We start from the raw sequence: 22987 nt of genomic DNA, 5'->3' as shown, positions 1-22987 counted from the left end.
AACAATTACAAAAAAAACCTTCTCAACCACCAATTGGCATGACTAATAACACCCTACTTGAGAGATCCTTCTTCAAACTGCTCAGCTTAACATTCGCAGGCAACATGAAACAACATTGAGAACACTGCCAAGGCTGCTGCAAAGAAGGTGGGCTTCCTCTACCATGCTAAAAAATAATTCGCACAAGAGTATCCTATATCTTTACAAAGCCACAATTTGCCCATGCATGGAGTATTGTTGCCACATCTTAACTGATGCATCTGCCACTAATCTCGCACTTTTAGGGCTCAAAAGCATCTCAAATCTAATAAGTCCTACACTATCGACCAACTTCCAATCTCTGTCTTATAGCGCAATGTTGTGCAATTACTTTAATGAAACATGCTTTGATGAACTTGTACTTGTTCCCCCCTTGACATATATACTCGCAGCAAAAACCCCCACACTTTCACTGTTGAGATCCCTGTTAGACAAAGGAATTTTCTCTATTTTCTGCTTTTCTGGTTGTACTAACCTCTATTAGTTTAAATGTAATGTCAAGACACCTTTCTGCTCAATTCCCCAGAGTCCCCTGTTAGACACAATCACAAAAAGTAGCCCCCTTACATCCAAGTGGTAATATGACTTGTTAGGGATTTAAAAAAAAAAAAAAATGCCCTGTTGACATGTTCCAGTTGTAAACAAAAATCAAATTAACGCCGGCATAAATATGTTAATATGGCTTCAAGTAAAAATTTTTCTATAATAAATTATCCAATCGTTCGCAATTCGGAGGATGAACTTTCTATGACCATGCGTATTCCTTTAAAAAACGAGCATTAATTAATTACTTCATTTTAATGATCCCAGCGTTTTTATAACATGACTTTTAAAAAAATTTTTTTTTTTTTTTATTACATTTTCACCCCAAACAAGGCACATTGCCACTTTGGTGTAGGGGGCTACTATCAGGGGCAGCAACTACTGGGGCACTATGTTGGGATTTGGGCAGCAAGATGTCGGTTCACGTTACACTTGAACTTCTGCATGTCAGTACAGTTGGGGAAGCAGGGACCTGGAATGGAATTCCAGAGTCTAGCGGTTCTGGGGAAGAAACTACTGGAGTAGAAAGATCTTTTACATCTAGGGATCTCTACTGCGTGGGGGTGGGATTTAGCTGCTTGTCGGGTTTGTCTATGTCGTGGGGGCACAAGTGTCTGCAGTTCGTCAGAGCAGTCACCATTAAAATACTTGTAGAACAGGCAGAGGGATGCAACGTTTCGTCGATGGGACAGAGGCTGAAGCTTAGATGCCAGTTCAGGGCCTATCAGATTGGCGACTCTCTTTTGAACCTTGTCTAGGAGCGAGAGACTAGCAGCAGATGCACCAGCCCAAATGTGACAGCAATACTCCATACATGGGCGAATGGTGGCCTTATAGAGGTACAGGATACTTATAGTGGTCTTTTCAGTTACTGTTTCTACCTCAACATTATATATATTTCATTTTTTATATTTTTTTTTTATTTTATTATTTTTTTATCTTAAAATCATCACTTGGACTATTGGATATTATATTGGATGATAATCAATAATGGGCTCTATAATAATAAAAAAAGAAATTTGCATTAATTAAAATATTTATGCATATTTTATGACCGGGCAATGCTTCGTATCTGCTAGTATACGTATATATATATAAGTGGCCTTGATTGTCTGTGTGTGCAACAGTTTTTATCAAACTACTCTGTCAATGTTTGGTATACAGACTTAAAACTCGATATATAGGGTATTCAAAACTGTGGAACAAATTCCATAGCCTGTAAAAATAGCTGCGACGGGATCAAAATTGAAAAAAAATTGGAATTTGGCAGGCGTAATTCAACTTAAACATTTATCTTAGTTCTACACATGCACAAATATACATGTATATGTTTAACTACATTAATTTTTAAAGTTTTTTTTATATGCGTATGGACTCATCTCAGATGGTAACCAATAATACTGAAGAGCTATGTGGTTTTGATTTGATTCTAGCTGATGGCACTGTCATATTTTTTTTTTAACTTTTGAAATCGGTACAATATATTGGGTACAATATCATGATCGTAGGGAATTGGCTCAATAATAATAAATATAAAATCTGCATCAATTAAAATATATTAAAGCGTATTTTACAACCGAGTAGGGTCCTGGATATGACCTTAAACTATATCCAGTGGTGAGGCCCCAGCTTGCGGGCTTTGGGGAGTGTGGAGCCACCCTTTAATTGTCATTGCTCCCAGGTCCACTTTGACCCGGAGTGGTAGTACCTGTTAGGGTCCCAACTATGGGTTGAATAGAAACTGACTTGAAAAAAAAAACAAATATATTCTATTAAAAATTTTTTCTTCAAAACCATTTGATTCGGCATTAAGTAACCTGAAAAGGGTTATGCCATAAAACAACCAACCAACGACCGGGCAGTGGTATGCTAATTTGTGTGTGTGTGTGTGTGTGTGTATATATATATATATATATATATATATATATATATATATATATATATATATATATAGTAAGAAAAATATATATGGCAATTAAGCTGCACAGAATATTCCGCGTTTCATTCACACAAGGCTTCGTCAGGCATAAGCCTGACAAATCCTAGTGTGGATGAAACCCGGAATATTCTGTGTAGCTTAATTGCCATACATATTTTTCTAACTTACTACCTAGCTCTACCTATGTATTGAGCACTGTTGAAGTAAATACTTAGTTTATGCATAAAATTATACTTTTTTATATTAATTTATGTGATTAAATGAAGTAGTCATATAATATATATATATATATATATATATATATATACACGGGTTTTAAGTAGTCAGTCTTTGGTCTGTCCATTTAATTACCAAGGATGGATCCATAGCTGTTATGAAATCTCCTTTACAACTAGGCAGTTGGGGTCAGTTCGCATGCTAATGCTGTTTTTCTTCAGTGGCTAGAATTGTAATGGTTCTTGAACTCGTAACATCCTGTTGAAACTTTTCTAAGTCCAGAGATTTATTTGGTCTTGTAAGGAATCACAAAAAGAAAATGGCTTTCTTTTCTCTTTTTTTTTTGTTTTTTGTTTTACGTTCTAATCTTTATGATATTTCAAGCAGCTTGTGATGAAACTTGACATTAACGGCTGGAAAGTTTTTGTTCTTTAATCTGATGTTGACATTTGTACTAAAAATTATATTATCGTGGAAATTATTTGCGTTATCATCAAAAGCAGACATGTTGGAAGGATTTGTGTGTGGAAATAATGCTTGAACGTATTATGTAAGATTTTTTTATTTCTTTTCTGATTATAATATCATTATTACTAATATTGGTAACATTATCAACAAGTGTATACTATGAAATAATAGCTCTGGTGATGACTGGGGCAGTGAAAGTAGGAAATTATTAAAGAGTAAGTAGCCATGCTACCTCTAAGAATACTGTAACTGGGAGAGTGAATCACGGTGGAAAAATTGTAGCAATTTAAAAATTGCAATTAAACTGAATGAGTTATTAGTGCAAAACATACATGCGATACATGCAGGTAGCGTGGCCGTTTTGAATTAATGGCTGGTCTCAGTGTTTCATTATGATATTCTATTATACACGGAATTATTGTTTCCACTTTATTAATATGGAGATTTGTCGACAAGAAAGAACGTATGTATTTAACGTGCCTTTAAAACAAAAAATTAGCAGCACTACCTGATGTTGCCCGGAACTAAAGTGTAAAAATTTATTAAAACTTCTCTCTAGCCTTTCTATATTTATCTCTATTTTGTGATAAAAGCTGCTATGGCCCAGAAACCAAGAGACAAAGTTCCCAGTGGAAGCTTGCTGGTTCTCCCAGACTCACGAAGGCCAGACAGAGCAAATCCACCCAGATTTTTATGGTGATCCCCTTTTTTGACAGCATGGATATGATCTGCATGCACTGGGTTCCCACTGGACAGACAGTCAATAGAGAATACTATGTTGAGGTTTTAAGGGAGTTCAGGAAAGATGCCGTCGGAAGAGGCCAGCATTCTTCAAATCGGGTCAGTGTCATTTCCACCAGGACAATGCACCAGTCCACAACTCCATCTTTGTCACAGACTTTGACCAATATGGACATCAAGACAGTCCCTCACTTTCCCTATAGGCCAGATCTTGCTCCCTGCGGTTTTTTCGTTATTCCCTAATTTCAAGGAAAACCTTAAAGGCTGTCGTTATGAGACAATTGAGGAGATGAAAGCGGTTGTGACAAGTGTCAGTGACATGCTCACACAAGAAGATTTCTATGGGGCCTTCCAGAACTTGTTGGAATTGCACAAAAAGTGTATTGCAGCCAAAGGAGATTACTTCGAAGGAGACTAACAGTTTCATGTGTGGATCATCAATAAAACTGCCCATACAAAAAAAAAAAAAGTCTGGAAACCTATTAAAGGAAACTCATATGTAGGAAAAATAGGACAAAAAGATTACAAATGAAGATTACAAAACATCTTTTTATAAGGTCTAAATAAAATGGTTAAGCAAATTAGGTATACAAATATGTATTGGAGTCTATAGTCGCTATGATATACACAGTATTTAAAAATAAATTATTTTATTAGTGATTTATCTAAAAGTAAGCAGCTTTGATGACACGGGTGTGATAAATTTTTTTTTAAAAATTGCCTTTTAGATATGTTGTTTGACAAGTTTCGAGATAGTTATTTTTTGGTTTGTGATTTTTGTGGTAAGTTGGTTAACAAAGAATAATCTGCGTACAATGTCAATAAGAAATATTTCCTTTTTAAAAAGATTCTTCCAACGTAATATCATAGAAGGTGTTGAGAGCTGACTGATTGGCAATTTGGTTCACTTAAAGAGAGAATATTTTTTACAAATCAACAGATACGTTCCCTTTTAATTCCAATTGTTCAACAAAAAAAAAATCCCAACTGCAACTGCATTTTTCTCACATCTACATCTGTCATTCACCTTCTGTTTGACCCTGTGTGTCAAATCTATCTGGCTTCTAACCTCATGTATTTTTTTTTTTTGCGGGGGGGGGGGGGGGGTTTGAATTCCCTCAAATAACACTCATTCTATTACAAAAGGGAAAAATAGAAACCGTTTTAAACTTGTGTGTATATCTGACATTCAAATATTTGACAATATTAAAATTATTTATTTATTAAAAAAAACATTTTTTTGTCATAAATGCTGTGTTTGAACTACTACTCTCAAATTTTTGGTAAGTTTTGCATTTCCAAATAATCCTTTACTCGCATTCAAGCAAATAGGAATGGTATTAACAGTTAACATTACTTTTGTATTTTCTTCTAACTAAATCCACTGAGAATTTTCTAACGTGTCTACTTCTGCTCGTTAGAACCATCTTGACTGCTTTACACTTGTACCCATATTTGGCATTTATAGGTGTTAAATTTCCCCTAATTCTCATGGCAATTGATGCTGGCCCGGAAATTATGTTTTAGCAAATGAAGTCAAAGGTGACTTTGTAGTTAAGCTTGAATCTCCTGATCAATACTAATTGTCCTGCATTGATTATTAGAGAAGTATGAAACACTAGTGTCTGTAAAATATTAATAATCTATAATATAGATTAGCGAATCTCGCGACAGAGGCAACCTTTCTAGGGCAATTGCTCTTGACATATCTAAGGCCTTTGATAGGGTATGGCATGAAGGTTTACTTCACAAGATCTCTAGCTATGGTATAGCTGGAAATGTCTTCTCAATTATTAAATCATTTCTTTCTGACAGGTTCATAAGAGTAGTCGTTGATGGGCAAAAATCAAAAGCTCACAGTATTGATGCTGGAGTCTCTCAGGGGTCCATCCTGGGCCCAACTCTTTTCCTGATCTACATTAATGATCTTCCAAATCACATCCTTACATCATTTGTAGACATTTATGCTGATGACACTACCATCTATGGTAGCACATCTAAGTCAGTAAACGACCAAGTTCTCTCTGATTCTCTCTCCTCTGATCTTGAGCACGTGGTACAATGGGGAAAGGAGTGGCTGGTTACTTTTAATGCATCTAAAACCAAGGTTCTATCTTTACATCATCAACGTTCTGATCCCCATCTGGTATCAGTTGAAATGAATGGCTCTCGTCTTGAGGAGGCCTCAAGTTTTGACAAGCTTCTGGCCTTGACCTTTACTCCTGATCTGAAATGGAATACGTACATCCAATCTGTTGCCAAGACCGCTGGAAAAATGGTCGGATCCTTCTATCGATCCAGTAGATATCTCACTGCTGATGCAATTCATTATCTATATAAAAGCCAAGTACATCCAAGGATGGAATAGTGTTGCCATATCTGGGCAGGAGCTTCTAGAAAGGACCTGTCTTGCCTTGATAGAGTTCAAAATAGACTTTGTAGCCTCGTAGGAGATATCCTTTTCTCTTCCCTGCAACTTCTATCTCACAGAAGAGATGTTGCGAGTTTGTCTCTGTTGTATCGTTATTTTCATGGAAAGTGTTCGACTGAGCTTCAGTCTATGGTCCCCCCCTCGCCAAACTTTCACAAGAAACACTCGTCTAGCTGAAAACACTATCAATAATCCCCCCCCCCACTCTTTATCTGTGCCTAAACCTAAACATAGATTCCATGAACAAAGCTTCTTTCTTGGAACTGCACGCCTGTGGAATTCTTTTCCGTTTTCCTGCTTTCCAGCTGACTACAATATGGTTGTCTTCAAGTCTAACGTAAACAAGTTCTTGATGAGCCGTCTGACTTGTTAACAAATTTACTGAATTTCCATTACTAACGATTACTATATTGTCCAATTTCTACTGTACACTCTTTAACCCTTAGTGGCCTCTTGGCCTTTATAAGTGGTGATGCCTATGTAAAAAAAAATATATATATAAAAGGCAAAATGTGTGTGCATTTTTTGCGTCAGACCGTGACAAAATTGGTATAGTTTTAAAACTTGATGCCTTGGACGACAAATATCGAAAAATTGGCCAAAAACATTAATTCTCTCACCGTTAACTGGGCCATTTTTTACAAGTAGAGGTCACTTTTTTCGACAACCTGTTTGCAAGTCATGCAAACCTCACGTAAATGACGTCACATAAGACGTTATTTCGACCGCCCGTGACGTCACTATCACAGTGGCCACATCGATAAAACCGTTTACTTTTTTTTTTTACCCCCTTTTCCCCCTGAACGTTACGGGTTCGAGTTTGCCTACTACTCCTAAGTTTTTTTGGGGTTTATTTTTGCTCACACCACACACCTCCACACACCTGGGCAACGCCGGGCACCCAGGCTAGTTGAAATATAAAAAATAAAATATTAAATATGAAAAAAAAACAACTTTTTTTTTTATATTTAATATTCTATTTTATATATATGCTAGCAAAAGTACCCGTCGTTGACTGGGTTCAAAAACAGCCTACAGAAAATGGACTCTGATTTATGAAAGTATGATAGATTATGAAAAGGAAGGGTTGTAAAGAGATAGCTTCGAATTTGGGAGTATCAAAACCAAAGCAAAATATGATGAAAGTAAAAACAAAATAAATAAACCCCATAATTTATTATACCATACCTGTTCACACCGAAACACTTATCACAATATTCTGTGGATCTATATTAAAAATACCTTGTTAAACTTTGTGACATATTTCCATTCTATGGAGGTCAGGCGCGAACGAACATCTCATAATTTTATTATACCATATTTCTTCAAATTGAAACATAATTATCAAAGTATACTTACGCAGATAGATATGAAAAGTCTTTATTAAAGTTTGTGCCTATTTCCATTCTATGGAGGTTAGGCGCGAACGAACATCTCATAATTTTATTATACCATATTTCTTCAAATTGAAACATAATTATCAAAGTATACTTACGCAGATAGATGTGAAAAGTCTTTATTAAAGTTTGTGCCTATTTCCATTCTATGGAGGCTAGGCGCGAACGAAGACCCCACAATTATACCATCCCTATTGAAGTTAAAACATATTTATCAAAGTATTATTATGTACATCTATATCAAAAACACTTGTAAACGTTTTTTTTTTTTTTTAAATTTTTAAATTTTTTATTTCCATACTTTGTGGACCAGGCGCGTACACAGACTCCACAATTTTCATGAATCATCATTATGCCAGATCAAACATACCCATTCCTGCGTCTCGATACATCTTCTATCATATGTGATCAGTTTTCTATAATAGTCAACCATATAGGAGCCTATTTGTGACCAGACAGACGTTAAACTTTATATTATCGATATAAAATTTTTTTTTTTTTAATCCACCAGAACGCATTTCGATTGGTTAACAAGTTGAATATTTTAATCGTTTGTTAACAGTTGAAAGAAAAGAAATTATTTTCTAACTTGTCGAAATGTGAAAGAAATTCTGAAGCGTTTAAACTGTCGAATAGAAAGTCGTTTAAACTGAATTTAAAATACTTGGCAGTGATTGCAAGTTTTGGAAGCTGTTTATCCCCAGGGATTTTTTGTAAATCGATTAAGAAAACAATTACCGAAACAAAATTGTAGTTTTATAACAGCTTGCTTTAATTGTTAATTTAATGAATAAACAAATAAATTTTCAAAATCTTGTTAAAGACAATTTGGTAAGATGTAGTGTCGGGACAATTAATCGGAATCATGAATCGGAAAAATTGGAACTTTTCAGGATATCGAAATCAGAAACATTTGTACCTATTTTCTGATGCCAAAAACGATTTTTTTTTTTAATTCTCATTTTTTTTCATTTGATTTTCTTTTAAAGCAAACTCTCTCACTAGTAATAGTGAAACGATAAATATTTGATTTTAAATTACCAGTCAAACTGAAATCTGAATATCACCCCACCCCCTGCCACCCCTACTCAAACAAGTGTTTTTATGTTTAGGAAAATATACATACATTTAACATGTATTTTTATGATGATTGAAGAAAAAAAAAAGTTTATAGTTTAATATTTAGAGATTTATATGAAGAATTGGAATTGGTAATTATATCAGAATCAGCAATTTAGTACGGAATCTGTAATTGTATTGGAATCGGGGGCGGGGGGGGTTATTGGAATTGTCCCATCGCTAGTAAGATCCCTTCCCTTTCTCCAAAAATAAAACTCCTGGAAAGACACTCGGGCAGTGCCGTATAAATAAATACAGCTCGGGTTTGTATTACTGTACACATAGATTCGAAAAAGTTGTCAAAAAACAAATAAATGTTATCAAATGCAAGATAAGTTACTTTTCTACCAAACTGGATATATTTTTCGTATTTTTATTCAATGTAACGTGTTTATTCAGCTCGAAAACCATACAGTGTTTACCGATGTATTGGAAAATTCAAGATGGCGTCTGACTCCCTCTTTAACACGGTAAGTTTGAGAGAAGGTGTTATAAATAAATAACTGGATAAAATACTGTTAAAAACTCGCTCAATATATGTTACCGTGACATAGCTTGACATATATTCGGCGGGATTTTAATAGTATTTTTTCTAGTTTTTTATTTATAACACCTTTTCCCAAACTTACCGTGTTAAAGAGGGAGTGAGGCGCCATCTTGAATTTTCCAATGCATCGGTAAACACCGTATGTTTTTCGAGCTGAATAAACATGTTACATTGAATAAAAACACGAAAAATATATCCAGTTAGGTAGAAAAGTAACTTATTGATAACTTTGATAACATTTATTTGTTATATATTTGTTTTTTGACAACTTTTTCGAATCTATGTGTATAGTAATACAAACCCATACAGCTCATATAAAATTAAAAAAAAATTAACTGAGCCATTGACTCAGAATTAGTGTTGTATGCCAAACTGGTGGTTGAATATGGTTCTATTTGTGCTGGTTTTGCATTAAATACTAATCCATAATTGTGGATCAAATGGATACCGTAATACTTAGTAGTATTTAGCTGCACTCTATCATAATAAAGGTCCATACAAAATTTCAGCCAGATCAGTCCAGTAGTTTCCGAGTAAAAGTAGAACAAACAAACAATTAGAAATATAAAATAGATTTTTATTTTTAATTATTAAAAAGCAAACTTTTCAACGTAAATTTTCCTTTTTTGTTATGGAATATGCACAATATGTCGATGTCATGAGCGTTTTATGATAAAGTTGACAGATTGTATGATTCACCTGTGACTTGCAGGTTTTATTTGACACGTTGTCTGCATTTATTCACCCCTACCCCGATGCTGATTTGAGTGTTTCACCCTCCCCCATCTTCTTGGCATCGAAAAGTTATGAAAAATTGGTTACATGTAACCCTCTCCCCTTTTTTCCCCACTCCAATCTGACCATGATGCCTGTTAACTAACATTTGACAGCCGACATTTGCTTCTCAAAAATTTCAAATTGCTGCAGTGGGAAAACTCTGACCTGAGGATCACATGTGTTAAGATTGTTCTCACTCCACACCTTTTTTTTTTTTTTTTTTTGTAGGGTGTGTATGATTGGCCTAATTGATACTCTCACAGACTATGAGATAAGCTTTAATGATCATTTACTCACACGGTCGTACACGGGTTTCCATAGAATGCAGGAGTCTGCCTTTTCTGGTGAATGCTCAGACATCTGCTTACCATTTACTTTAGTCCATGGTATCCCCCTCTCCAATGTAGATTGAATCCTATCGGATCTTTTGTGGTCATTTACTGACTTGTTTTTTTTTTGTTTTTTTTTTTTTCCTGGTTTTACCAGATTAGGTCAGTCTGAAGATACTGGTTTCTTGATCTAAAATGCATTGATGTTATTTTTTTTTTCTTTCCGCTTGCAAAACTCAATCATGTTCTGTAAAGCCAAAAACAAATTTTCTGTACAAAACAACCAAACTAAACACTTCAAATAAATATTGGAAGAGATAAACAATTTATAGCAGAAAAACTTTCTTCCAAAATTACCTGATTTAAAACAAATCAACCAAATCTTCTTTTCCAGTTGTTACCATCGCTTGCATGGGTCTGCTTTTTGTGGCTGCTTCATTATATCCCCCTCATGGCTCTATTTATCGACCCACCGTTGCAATTGACGTGAACAAACCAGTGGAGATGTTTCTTATGTAGTGCTACATCTAGAGCAGAGATTTAGAGTTTTCCGCTAAGAACGGAGTTGCTGGCATGCTCTGTTACCTTTGTATGATATATCCAGCGAAGCATGGCTCGCTCACTACGCGACAAGGTTGTCGACAACTTATTTTAAAGGAAATACAGTTTTCAATTAGTCAGAAATAATTTTTTTGGTTTACTTACACATTTGCAACTTATTACAAATAAGTTTAATACACACACACACACACACACACACACACACACACACACACATCTATAAAAGTGTGTGTATGAGTGAGAGAGAGAGAGAAGATAACTCTCAACCTATATACTCAAGGAATTTTCGATCTACAAACTTGAAATTTGGTATATAGGGTAGTCAGACATGTGAAAAACTTTTTAATCTGTTTTCATCTGGAAAAAAGGGCTGCTAAGGGATCAAAATTAAAAAAATTGGTGTATGGGAGAGGGGTTGTCATTGACTTTTTACCTTTTGTCAACTGTTTCACTATTGCGCATACGCAAATCCTTCACATGACAACTTCTTTAAGAATAAGTAGGTTTGAATACACTTTTTAAAGATCGTATCAAACTGGCCTAATGGTTATCGTACTTGACTCGCTGTCTTTAGGTTTTGGTTACGACCCCAGCTCTAGTATATATATTTTTTTTTTACTTGCAAGTAATTGTTAATAGTGGAAATCTGATAAATTGTATTGCCTAAGAGGAACAGCTCATCAAGAACTTGTTTACATTGGGCTTGAAGATGACCATACTGTGGTCAGCTGGAAAGCAGGCAAACAGAAGAGAGTTCCACAGGCGTGCAGTTCTAAGAAAGAAGCTTTGTTCATGGAATCTACATTTAGGTTTAGGTCCAGATAAAGAGTGGGGAAAATTATTGATAGTGTTTTCAGCTAGACAGGTGTTTTTCATGAAAGTTTAGCAATAGATTGGAGCTCAGACGAGCACTTATCATGAAAATAACGATAAAGAAGAGAGAGGCTTCCAATGTTTTTTTCTGTGGGAAAGAGGTTGCAGGGAAGAGAAAAGGGCATCCCTCACTGGGCTACAAAGTCTATTTGAACTCTGTCAAGGCAGGATAAGTTTCTTCTAGCAGCTTGTGCCCAGATGTGGCAACAGTACTTCCTTCTAGGACATACTTGGCTCTTATACAGGTAGAGAATTGCATCAACAGGTAGATATCTACTGCAGCGGTAGAAGGATCCCACCATTTTTCCAGTTAACTTGGCAACGAATTTCATGTACGTGTTCCATTTCAGATCAAGAGTAAAGGTCAGACCCAGAAGTTTGTCAAAACCTGGAGTCTCCCCAAGACGAGAGCCATTCATTTCAATTTATGTCAAACGGGGATAAGTGTTGATGATGTAAAGATAGAAGCTTGATTTTTAGATGCATTAAAATTAACCAGCCACCTCTTTCCCCATTGCACCACGTGCTCAAGGTTAGAGGAGAGAGAATCGGATCTTGGTTATGCCATACATTTTATTGTTGCATGAATATTTCCATAATACGCAGTTATTTTGTTTCACCTGATCCCCCTACGCACTCCCATCTACTCGAAAGAGGAGAGATGCATATTTGCATGACATGCCAGGAGTCTTACACAGTACAGCATATACTGACGAGCTGTGTGGACTTGGAACGGCCTCAAATGAAGCATTACCAGAATAGTCTAAGGGAGATATTTAACAAGATCAACCCAGAAAAAAAATTATTGAATTCCTGAAACAGATTTAAATATACAACAAAATATAACAAAAAGATTCCACAAGAAACGCCGAAAACAATCAACATCTAACACATTACAATTAATGTTTCGGCATTAAATGACCCAAAAATAGTTGATATATATATATATATATATATATCATATATATATACATATATATATATATATCATATATATATCATATATATAATTATTTTTTTTTACTATAATAATTAAATACCTACAGACACTAGTGTTTCATCCTTTCGGGAATCTGCAGTGCAGGGTGTCACCATTAATACCAGTCGAACGATTTGAACCCCGCAACACGAGATATCTCTGGCTCGATTAGCGAAGACCTAATCCATTCGGCTACCATTAACCGCGTGAAATAACGTTGAATTTAAACATTTTTAATTGTAAATGTTCATTTACGTCAGCCAGACAGTGATCTAATCGTTATACAATGATCTATGCATAAGAGCTAAATTGACCGACTTTAATTCAACTGGGGGAAAAAGGAAAATATATATATATATATATATATATATATATATATAAATTTTTTTTTTTTTTTACATAGGCATCACCACTTATGAAGGCCAAGAGGCCACTCGAGGATAAAGGTTAAAGAGTGTACAGTAGAAATTTGACAATATAGTAACCGTTAGTAATGGAGATTCGGTAAATTTGTTAACTTATATGGAACGGCTCATCATTCATGATATTCCATAAATGAAAAACAAACATCACCTGATCCTCTCAACTCTAGCACCCCGCCCCTTGCTGCTGCATGAAAATCATTTCATTAGCACAATACATCTCGTGAATTCTTTATTTGTTGTTGAACAACCTCCCCATTCTATCCCCACCCATTTTACTTATTATTCATTGATCTCTTTAAATCTTGTACATTTGATTGTCATTTCTTTGTTTGGTGTTGAACAGAACCCTGGAGTCACTTTTGTTCTCAACAGCCATTCAGCAGAAGTCTATAAGCGTCTTCAACTTTTCAGAAATTTTGCAATCATGTTGTAACGTTTTTATTTCTTAAAAAAAATAAAAATTTTTTTTTTTTTTTTTTTTTTTTTTTTTTTGTCTATAATTCGAAATTACTACAGTCAAATTTCGGTTCATGAACATCTCTCAACTAAAACAATTCGCATCACAAAAAAAAAAAAAAAAAAGTTCTAGCCGAAAATGCTTCTTTGGTAATGGACTATCCCAATCTACCTATAACCTAACTTTTTCGCTTTTAGTCTTAACTAGCGGGGAGGGGAGGGGATGCCCGGCGTTGGCCGGGTGTTTGTCGGTGTGTGTTGAGAAAAAAAAGAAAAAGTAAAGTTGTAGTAGGCGAGCAGGCTCGAACCTGAAGCCTTGAGGCAAAGGCGGAGAAGAAAATGAAAGAAAACGTGATATCTTACCGCGACGCTAAGAGGGCAAAGGAAGTGAGAACCATTCAAATTAAATGATTAAAAAGTTTGAATGAGTTTACACAGGTGAATAAATTTAACAAGGTCAAACATCACGCCATAGGGGAATGCAATCCCACATTTATCTTTGGCTGCAAGCCAGTTAAGCTTGATGCTTTCTGCATATTTGTTTGTTTCTCCCAGATGTCGGAGAAAACCAGCCCCCCCCCCAGGGGAGTGTCCAAATGAATAACAATTGTCTGATATGACGGGTTTTCCCCACATTGATCAAAGCTGATAACTTTCTGGACGTCCCTGGCAGGAGTGCCAGCGAATTATATTTTCTTGGATTACTTTCGCTTTATTTATATGAAAAAGCCGAACAAACACACAAGAGGAAGAAATAGCGTGTAAAAATTGCTCAAATAAGATAGACGATCTCCTTTTGTAAATCGGAGATATTATAATCTAGGGGGTATATAAAAAGCCTTTACCGTACATACAAAAATAAAAGCGCACACAAACACACATTCGCTTTTATATAATAGATTTCAATTAGTAAAAAACCTGAGTGCTACCTACTAAATACATGTACAGAAGAAGAAATTTAGACGTTTGTTGAGGGATTTAATAAGACTCGTATTCTCTTAACTAATTGATTAACTAAAGGGTAAATGGGTGGAAACAACGAACAGATCTTGGAGATATTTCACTCTTGGCGATAATCAGTTTTCCTTTTAGTTATTGTAGCATTATTGACATTGTGTTCTGTTCACATTTCATAAATTAACTGCCTGAAACCTTCATTTCTTTGTCGATTGATGTCTGTTTTTTTATGCTACTTTTGATCCATTTAACCTTTCCTTAACTTGAAGGTCGTTCCTTCCTTTCATATTTCATTGGGAATGGTTTATTTCACAAACTTCGTGTCTCTTCAATCCAGACTTAGTTCACGCCTTGTCAAGATAAACGATAGCTGATGTAATTACTCGTGTAGTGCTACCCGTTATGTAACAGCATGGTTTAAATCGATTTCTGATCTTTTGCGTTGTAATAAGTTGTAATTTGATTGGTTAAAAAAAAAAGGGTATTTTAAAACTCAGATGGAAATACATTATCAATTTGAATGCTTCAATGCATGCATGCCTTTTTGGTGTTTTCTATCTCAGCTGTTTTCACTTTGCCAATTTAGGGAGAATAGAAAGTGAATCTTGAGTTTACTTTCTGCAACCTTGTAACTCTTTATTTTGTCCTGTAGTCCTCATATTCCATTAATGATGTTTTTGACAAAGGGGGAAGAATTGCTGTTTTCTGTGTTGCAATATATTTGTATAACGCTTATCGTTATCCAATTAATGATTTAGATTTTTTTTTTTTTAGCTCCTTACATAAAGTAGCTTCATGCTTTGTCTGGAGTGATTTTGGTAAAAAAATGAATAAATAAATGCAAAATAAAAATAAAGATTTAGATATTATGATTAGGTTGTGAGTTTCAGTGTGTGTGTGAGTGAAAGATATTTATGACCTGCTGTTGAGTGCGCAAACCAAAGACTCTACAACCCATGCCAAAGAAAGTTGTTTGTTTTTATTTTGTTTTACTCATTTTCACCCAAAGCAAAACACTTGTATGTAAGGGGCTACTATTTGGAATCATGTCTAGCAAGGGACTGAGGGGAGTTGAGCAGCGAGATGTCTGCTTACATTACCTTTAAGCTTCTGTGTGTTAGTACTCCCTTGGAAACAGGGAGGAATTTCCAAAGTTCTGCAGTCTGAGGGAAGAAATTGTTAGAATAGAAGACTTTCCGGTATCTAGACCTCAATAGTATGGGAGTGAAATTTTGCTGCTGATCATGTAGTTAAGAGTATGTCTGTTGAGGGGACACAACAGAACACTTTTTTTTTTTTTTAAAGTACTTGTGAAACAGGCACAGGGATGCAATATTGCAGCGATAGGACAGGGGCTCGAGTTTGGCTGATAACATCGGACCTATAGGGGTGCCAGAAACTGACCTTACAAATGCGTGAAATATATTGAATAATTCGACCCCCCTGTCTTTCCAAGCTTATAACTACTCGAAAAATGTAATTCAAACCCTAATATTTTTCAATTTAAGGAGCAAGGACCAAGGTTTCATTTAAACAAAAAAAAAAAAAAAAAAAAACGTGGTTTAAAAAAAAAGAAAGGTTTTAAACTTCGGATTTTACAGGTAAATTTCTAAAAAAAAACACTTTTTGTTTTAAATTTGAATATATTATTTATTGATCTTTTTATCTTCAATTTGTGATATATAAAACTTTGGTGAGTAAATTAATTATTTACTTTTTAATAGACATTTCAAAATGGGGGACGTGAATTTTAAAAAAAAGAAAACGTCTAAAATATTATATTCGGTTTATTGGAACGAGCATAAAATTTCACATTGACCCTGAAAATATCGTAAAAATTGAATCAATAGGAAAATTTTGATAGATTTTTAAAGTTTAAAAATTGAAAAATACCGAGCTCGTAAAATTCAATTGATTTCATTACTGTTTTTTAAAAAATAAAAAAAATAATATTTCTATTTTTTTTTATACAATTTTAATAGTTTATTTTGGAAGTATAATTCATAAAGAAAATAGACAACCCACTTTTAAGAGAAATTACGAGTTTTTTTTATATTTTATTTGCATTTTCGTTTTAGGGGTGTCAAAAACTCCCCAAAAATTCTGATACCCCTATCGGACCTATAAGAGTTGTGACTCTTTTTTTTTTACGGTGCCTAAGAGTGAGAGACTAGTGGCAGATGCTCCAATCCCAGATGTTGTGTTTGTCAATATGAGGAGCCTCAAATCTTAATGTGTATGTTTCACTGTTTTTAGCTCTGAATTGCACTCACCTGATATAAACGAATTAGCTAATTAGTGATCACCATGGAGTCAGGTGGTATAGTCGGATAGTTTTATAAATACTTGCCATGGCAGCAAATTATTTAATTTGCATTAAGTAGATACCAAAAAAAAAAAAAGAAGGAAAATAAAAAAAATAAAAAAAAAGCTGGACTTCCCAAACAGCACACTTACTAATATGAATAAAATACACATATCTATACCTAAACTAATGTTGTTTTATACATGGCTCTTAAAAAAAAAAAAAAAAAAAAAAATCGAACATTCGATAGCCGATACTATAAATGTAAATATGTACAGGGGTGACCCCCATTCGGTGTATTTCTGTTAGTATTTAAATTTTTGAAAAAGTTTTTGACTGATTCTTGTGACTCCAAAGGCAAAAGCACCATGGTGCCAAGTTTGTTTTCGTTTCAAGTGAAGCGCTCAGCACAACTTGCGTTTCATGCTTAGCACACACTTAAAAATCAGTTAAAAAATGCTAAAGACTTATCCAGGTAGGTTGAAGAGTAACTTATCTGTAACATTTGTTTGCTATATATTTGTCTCTTCACTACTTTTTCGTACCTCTGTCTATAGTAAAACGACCATAAGTGCTACCCTAGGGAATCGTTAATAAAATTTGTTTTTTTTTCTGCCCTCCAAACATATTTGGTGCAGATGAACTTTAATATATGCATTGTGTTGTTGCTTTGATTTATGGCATATCAACCCTTTTCAGATTATTTAATGCCAAATCCTGTAATTTTAGCAAAAAAAAAAAAAAAAAAAAAAACACACACACACAAAAAAAAACGTTTATACTTCAAGTTTTTTATATTTTCAAATATTTATTCATGGTGTTTAGTTTGGTTTATAGATGGATTTTTTTTTTTTTTTCAGAACATGATTGAGTTTTCCAAAGGGAAAGGGGGAGGAACAACCTCAATGCTTGGCGCATTTTAGGTCAGGAAGCCGGTAACATCTTGATTTGGTAGCATCAATTAAGTGATTTAAGTAAAAAAAAAAAAATCAAAGGTGAATGACGTAAGTTATAAACATTGGAAAAACATAAGAAATTAAGCTCAAGGTTTTGAGGGCAGAAAAATACATATTGATACAGAGGAAGTTTGGCCAACACTAACCCCCAACAGCAACATGCATGACTGTTGAAATAATATATATATATATATATATATATATATATATATATATATATATATATATATATATATATATATATATATATATATACAGGCAGCGCTCTACGGACAAACTTATCTTTAGTTGATGTTTGACAACTAAATATTTTCGTTTACTAGCCAAATAGAAAAGTTACTAGCCAAACCCACATGATTTTTAGAATATGACATGTTAGAGTATGTATCATAATTATTTTTCTTTCTTCTTTTTTTTTTTAATATGCGTAATTCTAAATACACAACGAATTTTATGTTGATACTTGAAGGTAAAAACTTTTCTTTTTTTTTTTTTTTTTTTTTTTTTTTTCAGATGTTTTTTTTTAATTAGTCTTCGTTAAAAAAAGAGTATATTGTTTTATTAAACTTTTATTGGTTTAATGATTTAACTTTTTTCGTTATATATATATATATATATATATATATAAAAAAAAAAAGTTGAAAAGATATTTTTCATTCAGTAGTAAGCTTTGGAAGAGTGTCAGTGAAAGAAATGCAATCGCCAACACATAAGCGTTTCATTATTTCTAGTCGCCACTTTGAAATATCACTGGCAAATGCGACTGTTTCACCCTGACGGGTCTCTATGGATAAATTTATCTTTAGGTGACCTTTGACAACTAAATATTTTCGTTTATTAGCCAAATAGACAAGCTACTAGCCAAACCTACATAATTTTTGGAATATATCTCCGTTCCGTGACAGGTACATACATCATAAGGATTTTTTTTGTATTTTTTTTTTTTTTAATAAGTGTAATTCTAAATATGTACTGAATTTTATGGTGAAACTTGAACGTATTAACATTCAGTTTTTTTTGTTTGTTTTTTTTAACTGACTTCGTTAAAAAAAGAGTTTGTTTTATTAAACTTGTATTGTTTAAATAATTTGACTTGGATAGTTTTATTTAAAAAAAAAAAATAAAGGTTGAAAAATCATTTTTCATTCAGCAATAAGCTTTGGCAAATCATCAGTCAAAAAATAAAAAAAAAAACACAATCTCCAAAAGATAAAGGTTTTATTATTTCTAGTCGTCATTGGGGGAAAAAAATCATTCACAAATGCAACCATTTCACTCCCATCGTAAAGTCCTGATATAACAATGGTATATTAAATTCCAACGACCAAGTTTTCCTACATTTTTCTTGGTGGATTTCAAAATATTTCAATGTAACTTGAAAATTGTTTGCGCAACAAAAAAAATAAACATAAATATCAAGATCTTTTCATACAACTCATTAGAAAATCATCAGATTATTTTCAGAGAAAAAGTTAAAAAAAAAAATTTTTTTCAATTTTTTTATTTTGCGTATTTCCACAGGAAAACGCTCCTCAAAGTAACCAAAGATATACAGTAGAACCCCGGGATACGGCATTAAAAATTAGTAACAAAATATAGTACAGTATATAATATACATGTATATAATCAAATAACATTATAAATATCACCGTAAGGCAGGGTAAACACCGTAACCAGGTGCCAAAATACAGCATATTCCACATTATAACCCGAAAAAAACATATCCTAGGATCACTGTATCTCGGGGTTCTACTGTATATCCAAATATTCGGGATAGGCTATGCAGCATGACAACTTGAGAATTATCAACTGCTTAATCTATGGATATGAAAACCCGTTTAGGAGGTGTCTTCTATCTGGAGTGGACATTAAATCTGTAGAATTTCAAGTGGATTCCTTTCTCACCATAAATCCTCATTTTTAAGAAACCATTATGTTTTAAGAAGCCAATTTTTCTTTTAGCTAAATATTTTCCAACTAGCAGAAAGCATGGAAATTCTGCAGTTGTAGCCTTCATCCATTGTATATTGCTGCAGTTTTTGTAAAGATCTACATCTAAAACCCATTTTATGGATCTATATCTAAAACCCATTCTATGAATGTCCAGAATCCACAAGATTATATTTCCCTTGGACTAAACTTGTACATCATATTATTTTGATTCTTTTGGACTATTTTTCTTGAGTGTCATTTTCACAATGTTTTGGTTGATGTAACCTCTGACCTTCTTCGGCCCTGGATATGACCTTAAACTATATCCAATGGTGAGGCCCCAGCTTGCGGGCTTTGGGGAGTGTGGAGCCACGCTTTAATTGCCATTGCTCCCAGGTCCACTCTGACTTGCAGTGGTAGTATCTGTTAGGGTCCCAACTATAGGTTAAATAGAAACTGACTTGAAAAAAAGAATATATTCTATTAAAAAATTTTTTCTTCAAAATCACTGGATTCGGCATTAAATAACCTGAAAAGGGTTGATATGCCATAAAACAACCAACTGGCCTTCTTCAGATGTATTTTGTTGAACTTGGCAATTTGGACGGAATTTTGAACGGAACCCTTTATTTACTTCACGAGGGTAGCATACTCTCGTTCCATCAGCTATGATTAGATAGAGGTTCTAATTTGCAATTGTATTTTTTTGGTCGCAAGGACCAGTGGCGCAATGGTTAGAGTACTTGGAAAAATCAATGGTAAAGTGATCTTCTCCTGAAGATTGAAGGTTCAATTCTCGGTGTGGCCAACTGAAAAATACAATTGTGAATTACTTAGGATCGCTATCCAGTCATGGAACAAGAACATGCTAATTCTATGAAGTAAATAAAGGGTTCCTTTCAAAATTCTATTCAAATTTCCGAGTTCGACAAAATATACTTGAAGGTCGCAGATTACACCGACCGAAATGTGAAAATGACACTCAGGATGAGAACAGTAATCAGAGGAATTCAAATAATACAAATAACCAATCCTGTCTTAAAAAATTCAGAAACGTGAAACTCATACTATACTTTGATCCTAACCTGAAGGTTACAAACATTTATTTTAATTCGTTTCACATTCAACGAATTAAAATAAACAAGGTAAAATTTTAGCAATTATTTTTTTTTGCATTGCATCTCCAACAATCAAATGATCCCATCTTTTAAAAAAATGGGTGCAAGGTGATAATGTATCTACGAGCATGAAATTGCCTAAGCATATCTATAAATTGTTATGTATACTACATATAGTTTTTATTTTGTTTTATTTGTATTATTCAGAATACTGTTCTCATCTTGAGTTAACCTCTGACCTTTTTCAGGTGCATCTTATCGGACTTGAGAATCTGTACACAATTTCGAGTGGAACTTTTATTTAATCCATGGAAATAGTTTGCTGTTTCAGCATCCATGACCGGGTCGTAATTATATTAGTATTGCCTATACTAAGGATTTAATCTTCAACCACTGGAAAACTGTCACTGAGAACTAATTATTACTTAACACCTACATCCGTTGCACCATAGGTCCATTTTTAGTTATTCTAATATTGTTAGCCTGATGACACATCAAACATCTCTCGGATGCATTAAACGAAATTTGGTGCTGTTCTCTACAGTTGTTTTGCATCCTATATTTGACCAACCGCCACACACACACACACACACACACACACACAAAATAAATAAATAAAGTATGTCCACTTATAATATACATTACCCGGAATGGATAGGTGCGTTCTGAATAAATCTTGTGACCATTAGTCATTAATCTCTTTTGCTGCTTGATCTGAAACTCGGGTGTCCATTTTTATTTTTCCATGATGGATTATCCCACGGACATTTCGGATAAGTTTTGTCCTCCATTTCACATCCTGCAGTACAGCATTCCATTTATCTTTTTTTGCCGGAAGCCTTGTAATTTCAGATAAATCAAACTCCACGAGGATTTCTGATCTGTGGATAATGTTCACCTGCAGAGTGTGTGTGTGTATATATATATATATATATATATATATATATATATATATATATATATATATATATATATACATATATACTTTGTGCATGAGTTTGTTCCTTATGAACTCTGAAATGGCTGGGACGATTTTCTTATTTCACACAAATGTACTTGTTTCTGGCAGTGTTCTTAGATAGGTGTTTTTTTTTAATTTTTTTTTTATTAGAATGCCTCCAATAACTATTGATAATTGAAAAAGTCCTATTAAAGAAGGAACAGTCAGATTTCGACAGAAGTTAACACCCTTATACAGACTAACATTACAATTGCATTTGAGAAGTTTTATCATCGCACATGCAGAAAGGTCTGGCATATAAAATCAAACAGTTTCTTTAATAAGACGGGCACATTCAGAATGAATGCTTTTGTTTAGATCACAATTTAATCATGATACTTGACTTTTGCATTTTAAACTTTAATTCAAGCTATTATATAAAAAGATTTGAAATTGACATGTTCTCTACAGTACAATGTAAACTGCAATGCATTGTGGACTAAGTCACTGCAGGGCTATTCTTTTCATTTTAAGTATTATTCAATCAACGTTTTAGCCAATGTAACCTCTTCATATGTATCTTGTCAGGAATCTGCACAAATTTTTAAACAGAATCCTTTATTTAAATCCACAAAGGTAACTTGCACTTAATCTTTCAGCCATGACTAGATAGGGGCCATAAATAATTTCTAATACAGATATCGCCCACACATAGGATTGAACCTTCAACCACCAGAAGACTGTTACTTATAACTAAATTCTACCTAATACTTGATTGACTGACTGATCGAGAACATGCTACTCTCATGGATTAAATGAAGGATTCTGTCCAAGTTTGACAGGATATGGTTGGAGTTTGGAGGTTACATCGGCTGAAACGTTGTGTGATTATCATTTAAGATGAGAACAGTAGTTTGAGTAATCTAAATTATCAATCCT

General features: G+C 34.0%; 1 long non-coding RNA gene across 2 annotated transcripts in view; it reads left to right on the top strand.

Moving 5' to 3' along the window:
* The window catches only part of LOC145297724 (uncharacterized), a 229286-nt gene that overhangs the window by 21455 nt on the left and 184844 nt on the right, over window positions 1-22987 (top strand). The window lies entirely within an intron of this gene.

The sequence above is a fragment of the Euprymna scolopes genome, chromosome 18, assembly GCF_053919585.1.
Source record: "Euprymna scolopes isolate OS-2025 chromosome 18, ASM5391958v1, whole genome shotgun sequence".
NCBI lineage: Eukaryota > Metazoa > Mollusca > Cephalopoda > Sepiida > Sepiolidae > Euprymna > Euprymna scolopes.
The sequence above is the reverse complement of the archived record's forward strand: the minus strand, read 5'-3'. Positions and strand labels throughout refer to the sequence as shown.